The sequence below is a fragment of the Dermacentor variabilis genome, chromosome 10 (assembly GCF_050947875.1).
Source record: "Dermacentor variabilis isolate Ectoservices chromosome 10, ASM5094787v1, whole genome shotgun sequence".
In the NCBI taxonomy this organism is placed as follows: domain Eukaryota; kingdom Metazoa; phylum Arthropoda; class Arachnida; order Ixodida; family Ixodidae; genus Dermacentor; species Dermacentor variabilis.
In genome coordinates this window covers 51,859,463-51,873,878 of record NC_134577.1, presented here as the reverse complement: position 1 = coordinate 51,873,878, position 14,416 = coordinate 51,859,463, and the positions used below count along the sequence as shown (strand labels likewise).

Sequence of the window (14,416 nt, the reverse complement as noted above, 5' to 3'; positions counted from 1 at the left end):
GAGATCGGTAGAAAGCATGAAATCTAACTATACCGTACAGCAAGCTTACGTTCAACAGGAAGGGGGGGGGGGGGAGGGCATCCCAAGCAAGCGCAATGTTTCGTGAAATTGCAACGTTTCATTTTTATTTTATTTTTTGCTCAGTCAGGGGAGTTGCAAGAAAATATTGAATGCTCGTTTTTTTCGTAGTTCTTTTCATGCGTTTCATGAACTTCTTCCGGTGTCCTGGGTTAACTAAATGAGACACCTTGTTTACGTTTGGCGAATTTAAGGGCCATGTAATTGACGATATGCAGGCGAAAATAAATTTGTAGTGCGCGTGAGTTAACTACGTTCTCTGCAATAAATTCTATATGCAAGTGTTCCGGAGCATTATGAGTACGTCTTACGAGCACTATGCATAATTTAGCTCCTGGCAGAACTACAAATGCCGAACTTAGTGAAAATGAGATGAGCACTACGGCAAATCATTCTACAAATTTAAATTTGTGCGGATCAACTGCAATGCTTGCTAAAAAATTCTTAATAAAGTGTTATAAAGTGCCACACAAACGTTTTAAATTATGCTTGTCAATGTCCCGAGATTACTGTACCTTACATCAAGTCTATAATTCGTGGGGATGGGGGTCATGGCAAGTGCGTTCTGCAGCGAAACATTTGCATCCTTGGCCTAATTAGAAGCGTTTCAAGTAAATACTGAAGTCTCGTTTCTTTCCTGTTTTTAGGCGTTATACGAGGTTCGCAGTAAGTTTCCCCCGTGCACTCGGTGAACTAAACAAGTTATATTGTTTACATTCATCTAAATTCAGGGGCAGGCAGGCTGCGCTGAAAAATGTGTAGGTGAGCTTGCCCCTTCACGTGCCTGTTAATTCTATCGAATAAAAACTTAGTTTCCTCATTACGTCCAGAATAATGAAAACTGTACAACTGCAGAAGGAATGAGGGATTTTTCAATTCTCCTATTGAGTTTCTTCAAATTTAGAGAATTTGGGCTCCATGTGAGAACTCTTTATAAAAATGTCGGATATGAGAACCTCGACCATTTAACGTCTCGCATACTCGGAAAGCACTTATCCGGACACTTCAAGTACATGTCCGATACCGTTGCAAAAACAATGCAAGAGGTGACACCGCCACATGAAGACAAACTGGCACTGCTAAGGCAAACATCCGCTCGTATAAATTTCCAACTAACTCTACTAAAACACTTTACGCTTATTATTCAAACTTGCAAATAGGTCCAATCATAGATGCTTGAAAGCGTTTGCGACATATTTTAAATACCCTAATTTTAATCAGTGCTCTTGATTTTGGCGCACTTCCTCTGCGTGCACCACTGCGTATCTATGTCGCCTTAAAGTGTTGACAGTAAATTACGTGTGCAAGATTTTCGCAGTGTGGTGGCTCTGTTTTACGAAAAACGCAGAATTTATCCTGATGCCCTCGGAGAACGGTGAACGCACCTGAGATCAAACGTACCGGAAAGAAAAATTGAAAGCGGGAGGGGGTAGCCTTATAGTAGATGTGCTGATGAAATAAATTGTGTGTCGATTAATTACTGCCTTTGTAAAAAAATTCTTTAAGGAGTGCTTGAAAGCGTTATATGAGGCCAAGGTTTCAACCGGACAGCATTTTAAGGCATGGGATTTTTATTAAAGGCAAATTAATAATAATAATAATAATAATAATAATAATAATAATAATAATAATAATAATAATAATAATAATACAAATGTACACAAACAATCGACTACGATTGTCAATGTAAGCGAATATTTGAACGCTTCTTGAAAGCTGTTTGCTTTATTAGAGGAATGAAGTGCTTAAAGGCGCATACTCGTTTCAGCGAATACATTTATAGGTAGCGCTTGTTTCGTTGCGTAATTCCGCAGATAATACAACTGCTAACCAACACATCCGTAGCGGTAGTACAGGAGGCTATACATATAAGCCGGTTCATCAAATCTCTCTTGTCTGTAGCGGCGCAGGCGCCGGCGTGCAAGGCGACTCTCATCCTTCTCTCCCACAGCCGTCACAGTGGGAGAGGGCGGCGGGTGACGAGCAAGGCTGCCCGCCCCGGAAGCTCCACCACTGCATGCAGACCTCCAAACGGACACCTCCTACTTCAGGAAGGAAGGAAAAAGTGGAGAAGGAAAGGCAGGGAGGTTAACCAGTTTAGCTCAACCGGTTTGCTACCCTACACATGGGGCGTCGTCCATTGTGAGTTGAAGCGATTTTCCCATGACGCCGACAGAAGACGTCGCAGCTGAAGGCGACGAAGCAACTACTTCGGTTTTGGGAGGAGACGGGCTTGGACAAACGGCGGTGACAGTGACGTCACGTACCTAGTTCAGATAACCCAAAAGCCCTCAGGCCTCAAGACGCGTGCGTGTCAAATAGCTATTATTAGGTGGCGTTCGGTGAGGAACCCTACTCGCAGCTCAAGTTGCCCGGAATGCTCGCGCGATTTGCGTCGGCGCCTATGTCTCTGCGGCGAAGGACCGACCACGAGCGACCATCACGAAAACGGGCGAAAGAGCCAAAGAAAGTCTATTCGCTCTAATAATGATAAATAACTTTTTAAAATATTAAGTCACAGGTCAAGGAGGCTTCTGCAAGCACTTTTAAAAAGGGCTTATCGAGTGTGCTACAAGAAGTTGCGATGTCTGCGACAGACAATACCGGGCGCAAAATGTACCAAGAGCCGACTGTCATACTGCGGACAGATGCTTACAGAGCTCAATGGTTTGCTGCGAAAAGCGGTCGATAAGCGCGCATCCAAAACAATGAGAATGGTAAGAAAGAGAGAGAGAGAGAGAGAGAGAGAGAGAGAGAAAGGAGAGGGAAAGCAGGGAAGTCAACCAGACGATCGTCCCGTTTGCTACCCTGCACTAAGGATAAAGGTAAGGAGGAACAGAGGAAGAGCGAGCGTATACACAGGAGCACTATAAGCGGTCTCTCAGGTCGGTGCACTTCAAAAGACAAAAAGAAAAATACAGCGAGAGCCTCAGACTGTTCGTCTATAGTGGGACACGTAACGCAGTGCGCAGCAATCGCGTATGTTAAAGACAAGCGCGTACTCCGCGAGAGCATAGCCACACGCGGACGAACCACAACAGCGTGTAGTAGCGCGCACAAAACGGGCCGTGAAGGAGCGGGAGTAGGTGACGGGGGGGCGCAGACCGCCAAACTAAGGCGTTTGTTCGCCGTCTAAGGCTCATCAGGCGCCCGCTAACGAAGACGAATTGAGGACAGCGTCCCCCTCCCCGTACAAAGCCCCGCAGGCAGCGCCGGCAAGAAAAGAAGCTCTCCGGCGCGCTCGTATCGTCCCCTCTGCTTGCAGCCCCAGAAGGCTCATTATTCCCACCGGACACTGGCCGTTCCACTTTCCCTTACCGCGCGCGCGACAACCGTCGCCTTGCGCCTCGTGGCAGCTCTGGTTCGCCACGTCTCAAGCCTTCGGCATGTTGTACATTCAGGCGTACTAGCGAAGAGCGTTTTTCGTCGGTCCGCGCAGACACCCGGAAAAGCGACTCGCGCTTTCTTAGGACTAGTCATGGCCCGCAGGTCAATGGTCTCAGCCAACGAGCGCGCAAACGCGCTTTGCTGAGCGGTGGACACCTTTTCTTTCCCGCAATGCACCTGGTTGCTGGTGCACTTTGTTCTTTTTTTTTTAAGCGTTTAGCTATTTTTGGGAACGAACCTCAATTTTTCGCATCTAACCGTTTTTTGGGTCGACCCCGAACATATTGCAGTGTAACACAGCGGTGAAAAGCGCACGGTACCAGCGTGCGGTCCCACCGGTGATACCGCGCAGTGGCACGGTGGTACCGTAACGGGGGTAAGGTGCGCGTCCCCGCATTGTTTCGTCGTGGCAGCTAGCCTTTCGAGACGCCGTCGTTTCGGACGCTGTGCCTCGGGTCAAAGACGCAAACGCTGCCGTTTGAAGCGCTGCGCCAGAGATGGTTGTACGCGTTGCACACGGTTCCGAACTGGTACTTGAGAAAGTGGCGTTCGAAGTGGCGGTTAGCTCCTGTGTACGGGTAAGGCACGATGGTAGGTGGAGCGCCACACATAACACATAGCACAACGCGGTGTCACTGTTACCTATATCTAAAAGCATGCTAATAGACATTCTAGGATAGCAACTGGCGTTGGTTCCTTACATATGTTTAGATTTCTGCCGCCCTTTTCAACAGTATCTAACGCACCATAGTGAGCAAGATGCTCCGGCTGCCCAGTTATAACCATTTCAACCGCGCGAGGACGTTTGCGTTTGTGTGTTGGATCTGATAATGGTGTTATATTTAGTAATCTCGAAATAACAACGATGCCGCGAAGCTTGACCAGGATTCGTGTAGTATTCCTACGCGTCAGCGTTTTTCTACGCAGCATAGCGTGAGCTTCGAGCGCCTACAGCTACTTCAAGAAGCGAACTTTCGCGCACAAACCAGACGATTTCAAAACGGCTGAAAAGGCGACGTTCAACGCCTATACGATTCCCAATTTTTTTCAGCCCCTTTGAAATTCAGCCCCCTTTAGTCCATTGTAAAATATCTGGTTCCTGCGCGAAAGTTAACAATACTACGACTGCCATGACTGCCATGACTGCAATAAAAAACACCCAGAAGCGTTTGTTTCGTGCATTGAAGGAGTGGTGTACCGTATTCCTTTACATTGCGCGACGGAATAGGTTGGTCAGACGGGAAGGTGCCTCAATGATCGCTTACGGGAACATTCGAACAATGTTAATAATTCAGTAAAGAATAGTCATCTAGCCCACACTGCTCGCGTTGTGGCTGTAAACCCTTGTTCGACAAATCAGACGTGATATATATAAACCAAGATTAAGTGACTAGGAAGATCATCGAGACATTCGGCATGATTAGAAATGATAACTCTGCAAGTTGCTCATCTGTCTCGCTTTCAAAAAAAAAAAAAATGACCATGTTCCTATCGCTGTAGCGGCACATGGTGGATGATATTGCCGGAAAGATAGAGAGAGAAAGAGAAAGAGAGACAGAGACAAAGAGATGAAAGGATCCATAGAAAGGCAGGGAGATTAACCAGAGGCAGTTCCGGTTGACTACCCTGCACGGGGGAAGGGTTAAGGGGGACAAAAAGAGAGAGAAAGTGGAACGGGAATGTTGCGGCAGTGGCCTTTTTTCTTCCTGCTGTACCATGGTGTATATGGGGCAACCATGCGCAATAAAAATTCAATTGCTGATAGCGTTGTGTCTTATTTCCCTTCTGCTGCCTTAAGTGGTTTCTTTTTGTGTTACGCGATGGCTCAAGTTATGGAGTACCAACTAGCCCACCAGTCTGTTCTTTTGAAGAATGGGGCATCGGGCGAGTGGGTACATGTACATAATTAAGTATCAGCGTGTGTGTGTGTGTGTGTGTGTGTGTCACGTGGTCACGCGGTAGAGAGGGGATGAGAGAGCATGTACATTGAAAACTTCGAAGCTGCCCTGGCGAAGCGATTGCCACTGCCCCCATTTCTTCGAATATTAACTGGCCTACGGACCTGCTACCTTCTCCTTATATATATATATATATATATATATATATATATATATATATATATATATATATATATATATATATATATATATATATATATATAATCACCCTGGTTACGCCCTCTGCAGGGCAAAGGACTCTCCCATACTTCTCCAACTACCCCGGTCATGCACTAATTGTGGCCATGTTGTCCCTGCAAACTTCTTAATGTCATCGGCCCACCTAACTTTCTGCCGCCCCCTGCTACGCTTCCCTTCCCTTGGAATCCAGTCCGTAAGCCTTAATGACTATTGGTTATCTTCCCTCCTCATTACATGTCCTGCTCATGCCCATTTCTTTTTCTTGCTTTCAACTAAGATGTCATTAACCCGCGTTTGTTCCATCACCCAATCTGCTATTTTCCTATCCCTTAACTTCACGCCAATCATTCTTCTTTCCATATCTCATTGCGTCGTCCTCAATTTAAGCATAACCCTTTTCGTAAGCCTCCAGGTTTCTGCCCCATACGTGAGTACTGGTGAGACACAGCTGTTATACACTTTTCTCTTGAGGGATAATGGCATCCTGCTGTTCATGATTTGAGAATGCCTGCCAAACGCACCCCAGCCCTTTCTTATTCTTCTGGTTATTTCAGTCTCATGATCCGGATCCATAGTCACTACCTGCCCTAAGTAGATGTATTCCCTTACCACTTCCAGTGCCTCGCTACTTATAGTAAATTGTTGTTCAAAACATTACTTTAGTTTTCTGCAGATTAATTTTTAGGCCCACCCTTCTGCTTTGCCTCTCCAGGTCAGTGAGCATGCATTCCAATTGGTCTCCTGAGTTACTAAGCAAGGCAATATCATCAGCGAATCGCAAGTTACTAAGGTATTCTCCATCAACTTTTATCCCCAATTCTTCCCAATCCAGGTCTCTGAATACCTCCTGTAAACACGCTGTGAATAGCATTGGAGAGATCGTATCTCCCTGTCTGATGCCTTTCTTTATTGGGATTTTGTTGCTTTCTTTATGGAGAACTACGGTGGCTGTGGAGCCGCTATAGATATTTTTCAATATTTTTACATATGGCTCGTCTGCACCCTGATTCCGTAATGCCTCGATGACTGCTGAGGTTTCGACTGAATCAAACGCTTTTTCGTAATCAATGAAAGCTATATATAAGGGTTGGTTATATTCCGCACATTTCTCTATCACCTGATTGATAGTGTGAATATGGTCTATTGTTGAGTAGCCTTTACGGAATCCTGCCTGGTCCTTTGGTTGACAGAAGTCTAAGGTGTTCCTGATTCTATTTACGAGTACCTTAGCAAATACTTTGTAGGCAACTCACAGTAAGCTGTTCGGTCTATAATTTTTCCAAGTCTTTGGCGTCCCCTTTCTTATGGATTAAGATTATGTTAGCGTTCCTCCAATATTCTGGTACGCTCGAGGTCATGGGGCATGGTGTATATAGGGTGGCCAGTCTTTCTAGAACAATGTTCCCACCGTCCTTCAACAAATCTGCTGTTACCTGATCCTACCCAGCTGCCTTCCCCCTTTGCAAAGCTCCCAAGGCGTTCTTTACTTCTTCCGGCGTTACTTGTGGGATTTCAAGTTCCTCTAGACTATTCTCGCTCACATTATCGTCATGGGTGCTACTGGTATTGTATAAATTTCTATAGAACTCCTCAGCCACTTGAACTATCTCATCCATATTAGTAATGATATTGCCGGCTTTGTCTCTTAACGCATACGTCTGATTCTTGCCTATTCCTAGTTTCTTCTTCACTGCTCTTAGGCTTTCTCCGTTCCTAAGAGCATGTTCAATTCTATCCATATTATACTTCCTTATGTCAGCTGTCTTACGCTTGTTGATTAACTTATAAAGTTCAGCCAGTTCTATTCTAGCTGTAGCGTTAGAGGCTTTCATACATTGGCGTTTCTTGAACAGATCTTTCGTCTCCTGCGATAGCTTCCTGGTATCCTGTCTAACGGAGTTACCACCGACTTCTATTGCACACTCCTTAATGATGCCCATAAGATTGTCGTTCATTGCTTCAACACTAAGGTCCTCTTCCTGAGTTAAAGCCGAATACCTGTTCTGTAGCTTGATCCGGAATTTATCTAGTTTCCCTCTTACAGTTAGCTCATTGATTGGCTTCTTATGTACCAGTTTCTTCCGTTCCCTCCTCAAGTCTAGGCTAATTCGAGTTCTTACCATCCTATGGTCACTGCAGCGCACCTTGCCGAGCACGTCCACATCTTGTATGATGCAAGGGTTAGCGAAGAGTATGAAGTCTATTTCATTTGTAGTCTCGCCATTTGGGATCCTCCACGTCCACTTTCGGCTAACCCGCTTGCCGATGAAGGTATTCATTATCCGCATATTATTCTGCTCTGCAAACTCTACTAATAACTCTACCCTGCTGTCCCTAGGGCCTATGCCATATTCCCCCACTGACTTGTCTCAATCTGCTTCTTGCCTACCTTGTCATTGAAGTCGCCCACAGTATAGTGTATTTTGTTTTGACTTTACCCATCGCCGATTCCACGTCTTCATAAAGCTTTCGACTTCCTGGTCATCATGATTGGGGCGTAGACCTGTACTACCTTCAGTTTGTACCTCTTATTAAGTTTCACAACAAGACCTGCCACCCTCTCGTTAATGCTGTAGAATTCCTGTATGTTACCAGCTATATCCTTATTAGTCAGGAATCCGACTCCTGGTTCTCGTCTCTCCGCTAAGCCCCGGTAGCACAGGACGTGCCCGCTTCTTAGCACTGTATATGCTTTTTTTGTCCTCCTAACCTCACTGAGCCCTATTATATCCCATTTACTACCCTCTAATTCCTCCAATAACACTGCTAGACTCGCCTCACTAGATGACATTCTAACGTTAAACGTTGCCAGGTTCAGATTCCAATGGCGGCCTGTCCGGAGCCGGGGATTCTTGCACCCTCTGCTGCGTCACAGATCTGACCGCCGCCGTGGTCAGTTGCTTCGTGGCTGCTAGGGACTGAGGGCCGAGGTTTGTTTGTTGTATTCATATAGGAGGTTGTGGCCAAGTACTGTACCAGGGTGGCCAATCATGCTCTGGTGAGAGAGTGCGCTACCGGTTCTGGTCACCGGGATCAGGCCGCACTCCAGGCCTGTTTATGCAATTTTCTCAACACGCGGATATCTTTTTTTTTTTCCGGTGGAAGATTGCGCGGCACCGGGATTCGAACCACGGTCCTCTTGCACGCGAGGCGGATACTCTACGTCTACGGGGTTGTACGCCTCATTTAACCTACAGTGGTGCCTTCTTCGATCAGTCAAGGTGGACCAATCTGAGCTCGGTTAAACCGCACAGATGGCACTCAACTGAAGAAACCTGGTAGTTTATGACCTGCGCATGAGTGGCCATACATAATAAAGGAGTTCCCCGTGTGGACGGTCATGGCGAAGATATGCAATTCCCTCGTATGGTGATAATCTAGAAGAAAAGATATGTAAAAAAGGCGGGGAAAAAGAAAGAAAACAAAAAGGAAGAAAACAGGGGATTCGAACTCGTGACCCTTGGATGTTGCCCGGAGAGATAGCTCAGACGGTTGGTCCGTCAGGCCCCAGGTTACATTGCAGCGCCATAGCTCCTGCCCAACACTTAGTATTTACGTGGAAAGAGAGTGATGTGGTCTGCGAGGGTAGAGAGAAAAAACTGCCTTAATAAATTTAGAGACTTGAGAAAAAGTTTCGGTAACAACTTATAACATGGCAATCAGCACTCGTATACGACCAGAGAAATTATTGAGACAGAGAAAATTCCCTTGAACTAAGTATGGTTTGCGAGAGAAATGGTTGTAAGTATTGAAAATTTTAAAAGATGAGGGAATATAAGATAGTCTCCGCGCTTACCGAGAGGATCGCGTCCGCACGAGACGACACCAGGCACCTTACTGAGACACACACACATATATATATATATATATATATACATATATATATATATATATATATATACATATATATATATATATATATATATATATATATATATATATATATATATATATATATATATATATATATATATATATATATATATATATATATATATATATATATATATAATGTTCTGTCGTTCATGTCTGCTGGTGGAGAACGGGAGGACACATGTAGCGAGCTCGCTGTCCAGGAGGCTTGCTGATCGAAGGCCATCCGTGACTATCCGCCGCCAGCCGCTTTTACACGTGATTGGATACTCTCGTTCTGGATACAGGCGCGCGCTAGAGTCTTGAAAGCGATTTTGTTTTTCCTTTTCGCATTGATCGAAGGGGTACGTTATCAATCATCACTTGAGGCATTATCAACCCATAGCGGCTCCAGCTTGAGACATTCCCTGTTGACCACTTCAAATCCACGTGTTGCTGTGAGCCCTGGTGACATGGAATGTTGTTTAGCCCAGGCTACACCAACACCGGCGCGCATGTTACTGTGGTTGTGATTGTAATGTGAATTCACCCCTAGTACAGTACTCTGAATTGGGCCCATCTCACCATTCAGGTGTCTGTTCATACTTGTTACAGACACACCAAAACCCAGTATAGACAGTGCATGCATTTCTAGCCTACAACTGAAATAAGGAAATTGTATTTCGACTTGCATTTTGCAATTTTCAGTTCATTTGTAAGTTCATTTGTAGATGTTTTTAATGTACGCTCGCATGTAGTTACTAAATGCTTTTGATGCGTGTCTGTGTGTGCCTGTGTGTGCGCGCGCGTGTGCGTGAAATCATCGCCCTATGCTTCATATCAGGTAACATTTATTATGTCAGTAAAGTATGTATTTTTGTGATTCGCGTGAAAACAGGGTGTGTGTTCATTATATGCTATTTGTGTGCTATCAGCACTCTTTCATTATTATTTTTTCTTAGTATTAACTTTTGACAAAGTGGTATGTACACAAAGTAACAACGTGTATTTACGGAGCGTGCCAGCATGGTTCTGTTTCAATGCCAATGATAGGGCGGCAAGAACCACGTGAAGCTGCTACACAGCAGCTTTTCGTCCTTTCTCTCGACTTCTGCCGTAACCAATGCCAGACAGCGTGATTTGATTTGCATTTTCTTTCCTTGTTAAAAATTATGGGATTTTACGTGCCAAAACCACTTTTTGATTATGAGGCACGCCGTAGTGGAGGACTCCGGAAATTTCGAGCACCTGGGGTTCTTTAACGTGCACCTAAATCTAAGTACACGGGTGTTTTCGCATTTCGCCCCCATCGAAATGCGGCCGCCGTGGCCGGGATTCGATCCCGCGACCTCATGCTCAGCAGCCCAAGCCTCCTTCCTCGTCAACGTCCCGGTTTCGTCTTCGCCATGTCCGCGTTTCTTTCGCGTGCAATGCAGCTGATTTAAAAGCCTTTTGGGGTTGAAGCGAAGCCCAAAGTTTTTCTCGCTTTTCCCGGAAGGTCGAATACCTTTCTGTCGTCGCTCCAAACAGCGGAGGTTTCATACGTTGTCTTTCTCGTGCTTAATAAAGAAAAAGTAATAATAGTAAGTGGAACAACGCGGCTAGAGGAAAGAAAGACCTGTGTTTTCCTCTGGCGCGATGGCCCCGGTGAAAACGCCTGCCTGGCCGGGGTCGCGGGGGCACAAAACCCGGCCGTATCAAACAGCGCGACGCGCCGATTCAATCAGGCCTCTGAGGCAAAGGCAGGCGAGGCCTGACGCTGGCAGCGGCGTGTTCAATTGCGCAGGCGGTGCGGTGCAAATTGAAACCGATGCATCCCGGGCGGCCAATTTCCAACACCGCAATAGGCTGCAGGGGCCACGCGACGAGGCATATACGGGTGGCGAGGGCACGAACTGGCCGAGGACGAGGAGGAAATTGGCGGAAGGCGAGGGTATCAGGAGAAGGAGAACCAGCCATTTCGGGAGGTAGGCTGGCGGGCTGGTGGATGGCCTGCGAAGATGCAAAGAATTGGCACGAGAGGGAGAGAGAGGGAGGTAATAACTTTGTTCTTCTAGGTGGGTGAGGGTGTTGGGTGACGTAGCGGGCGAGGAGGGCGACTGAGAATGGCTAGCGGTGGAAGAGGATTGGGAAGTCTTTCCCTGAGAAGTAAGAAACGACGGGCGATCGAAGTGCCACCGAAGCTTTGCCGTGCAGGACGAAAATGCTCCGATGCGAAATTTGCGCAGTCGCTAGAAAAGAAAAAAAAAGAAAAAAAAGGAAGAAGAAAAAGGTTCATTCCGATTGCAGGGAAGCGCCTTCCTGAGAACGGCCGTAAAAATACACTGTTTTCAGTACTCGTATTAAAAAAAGAAAGAGAGAAAAATGAATTCCTGATATTTTGTATGCGATAGCGTGACAAATTCTTTATGGTGTCTGTTCTGGCGTTTGGTTAGCGCGTGTTTTCTCCCGATTGTGCAAGTTTGCGTAGCAACACCGACTACCTCGTTTGAAACAGCATCGCAGCAACTATCAAGCACTGTATCGTTGCTGCCACAGTTAGATCAGGATGAGTACGATTATACAAATGAAAACATTGATATTAATGAGGTAACTTCATGCATCGATTCGTTAGCGAAGGGCAAGACGCCCGACCCGGATGGCCTTACTGCCGAATTTTATCAGTGTTTTCGTTTCCTCTTATCGCCATTATTACTTGAGGTGTACCGAGAGGCCTTGGAAGTAGGGTGCCTAACCGCCACAATGTACGAAGGACACACCGTCCTTATAGCCAAAAGCGATGATGAAAAGAAATTGCAAGAAGTTGACGGATATCGGCCTATCTCCTTATGCAATGTGGATTATCAAATTTTTGCTAAGGTATTATCTAACCGTTTGCAAGTTGTAGTAAGATCTGTGGTCGGTGATCATCAAACATGTGTCATCAGGAGCCGGTCCATTCAGACGAACATTCATGGTGCGAGATCGGTGCTAGAGTGTGTAGCTGAGGGGATTGGACAGGTGGCAATGGTGCAGCTAGATCTGGCTAAGGCGTTCGACAGGGTGAATCACTCATTCCTGTTTACTTTACTAGAGCATATAAATATTGGATCTCTGCTCCTTCGAGGTGTCAGGATATGTTATGCTAATGGCTCAACGCGGCTTATAGTGAATGGCTCTCTCTCCGATCCGATTAGGCTTTTATCATCAGTACGACAAGGATGCCCCTCGTCACCGCTTTTGTTCTGCTTGTATTTAGAGCCACTTTGTATGAGCATTCTTAAAGAACAAAATTTCCAAGGGTTTAAATTACTGACTAATCAGGTTCGGGTTCTTGCGTATGCAGACGACGTGGCCTTTTTCTGTACCGATGAAAAGAGTGTAAACACTGCTCTTGCAATTACAGAAGAATTTTGTGCTGCTTCTGGTGCAAGCGTTAACTTTGAAAAAAGTTCAGGTTTTTGGTTTGGATTATGGGCCACAATGGCATCACATTACGCAGGAATTCAATGGAAAGAAGATCTGCGTTATTTAGGTGTGCCTCTCTCACAGTATAGAAATAGCAACGCTCATTGGTCGGGAGAAGTTGGCAAAATTCAACGTAAAGTGAATTCATGGCGAGGGCGGAATTTGTCAATGTTCTTTCGTACTGAAGTGTATAACGTTTTCTTAGCTTCCCGTCTTATGTATGTGCTCCAAGTACTGCACTGCTCAAGGCTTCGCCTTCAGGCACTGCATCGCGTATTTGCAACATTCATTTGGAGTTCGAGCTGCGAATGGATGCGGTGCGACAATCTGTTTCTCCCCCTTGAACGTGGTGGTCTAGGATTAGTACACCTCTTCGTCAGGCAAGTTGTTTCTCGCCTGTTTTTCTTTAGAGACAGTGACCATCCGTTCTTGCGTGAAATGTTGCAACTGCGTTTAGTTCATTATGTTCCTAACAAAGTAGTGTCATCAAATGTCAAAGATGTCCCACAGGCTCCTTGGGGCTTTCTCAAGGAGGTTGTTGACACACTTCTTTTCTTGAAAGTTAGATTCAGCCTGGGAGTACGTGTTCACAGCGAATCGAAAAGCAATTTCTGCGGCACTGGTTGACTCTATTTTCCAAGATACTTCGCATCGTGCACCTTATTTAAGCCGACCTTATCAGGATGCACTTAAACGCGTCCGAAAAATGTGTGTGCCTGCTGGAGTAAAAACATTTTTCTTTAAATTACATTCGGAAACACTCCCTGTGAAAACTTGATTGAATTCAAGGGGTTGCTTTGTGCCGTGGTCAACAAACTGTCGGCTCTGTCCACGTGCCGAAACCATAGATCACTGTTTCATAGACTGTAGGGACGCTGTATTTTTTTGGGACAATCTCCAACGTACGCCTAAAAAGGACTTTGACATGACTCCATACTCAATTAAGTTTCTACCGTTGTAAGGTTACAGGTGGTCCTCCCTATGACATGTTCATTGTACTTGGTTTATATAGCCTGTGGAGAAGTACACTCTGTGATCGCCATGCTGAAAGCCCGCTAACTACAAAATCCTTCTTTCGCGAAAGTGCTGCGTATGTAAGAAGTGTGTACGCTGTGCAGGAACCTCCGCCAGACTGGATGCACTTGTTGGATGCATGTGTGTGTTTGCCTGAGTTTTAAGTGTATAGTTGTGTCCGCTTTGTAATACACCTTCACTTTTCTTTTCCATGTAATAAAGAAAAAGAAAGCACTGGCGTGGCGCAGCAGTAGAGTTGCGGAATCCCTCGCAGAGGACCGGGGTTCGATTCTGGCGGGAACTGGGTATTTTTTTTTCTCATTCCTGGCGATAGATGCGACGGACACCGGCGACAGTGACGGCGGCGGCGGCGGCAGACAATATCGCAAACTTAATGAGCTATTGGAATTGCTATTGGAATTGAATCAGCTACTGGAAACAACTAACGCTGTAAAAGGGAATAACACACATGCGCTTGCGCCTAACCCGCGTTCACGAAG

At 45.7% G+C, this 14,416-nt stretch overlaps 1 pseudogene; it reads left to right on the top strand.

Moving 5' to 3' along the window:
* Nucleotides 1–620: 620 nt before the first annotated feature.
* On the top strand, nt 621–14,080 carry LOC142559237 (uncharacterized; annotated as a pseudogene).
* Nucleotides 14,081–14,416: the final 336 nt, after the last annotated feature.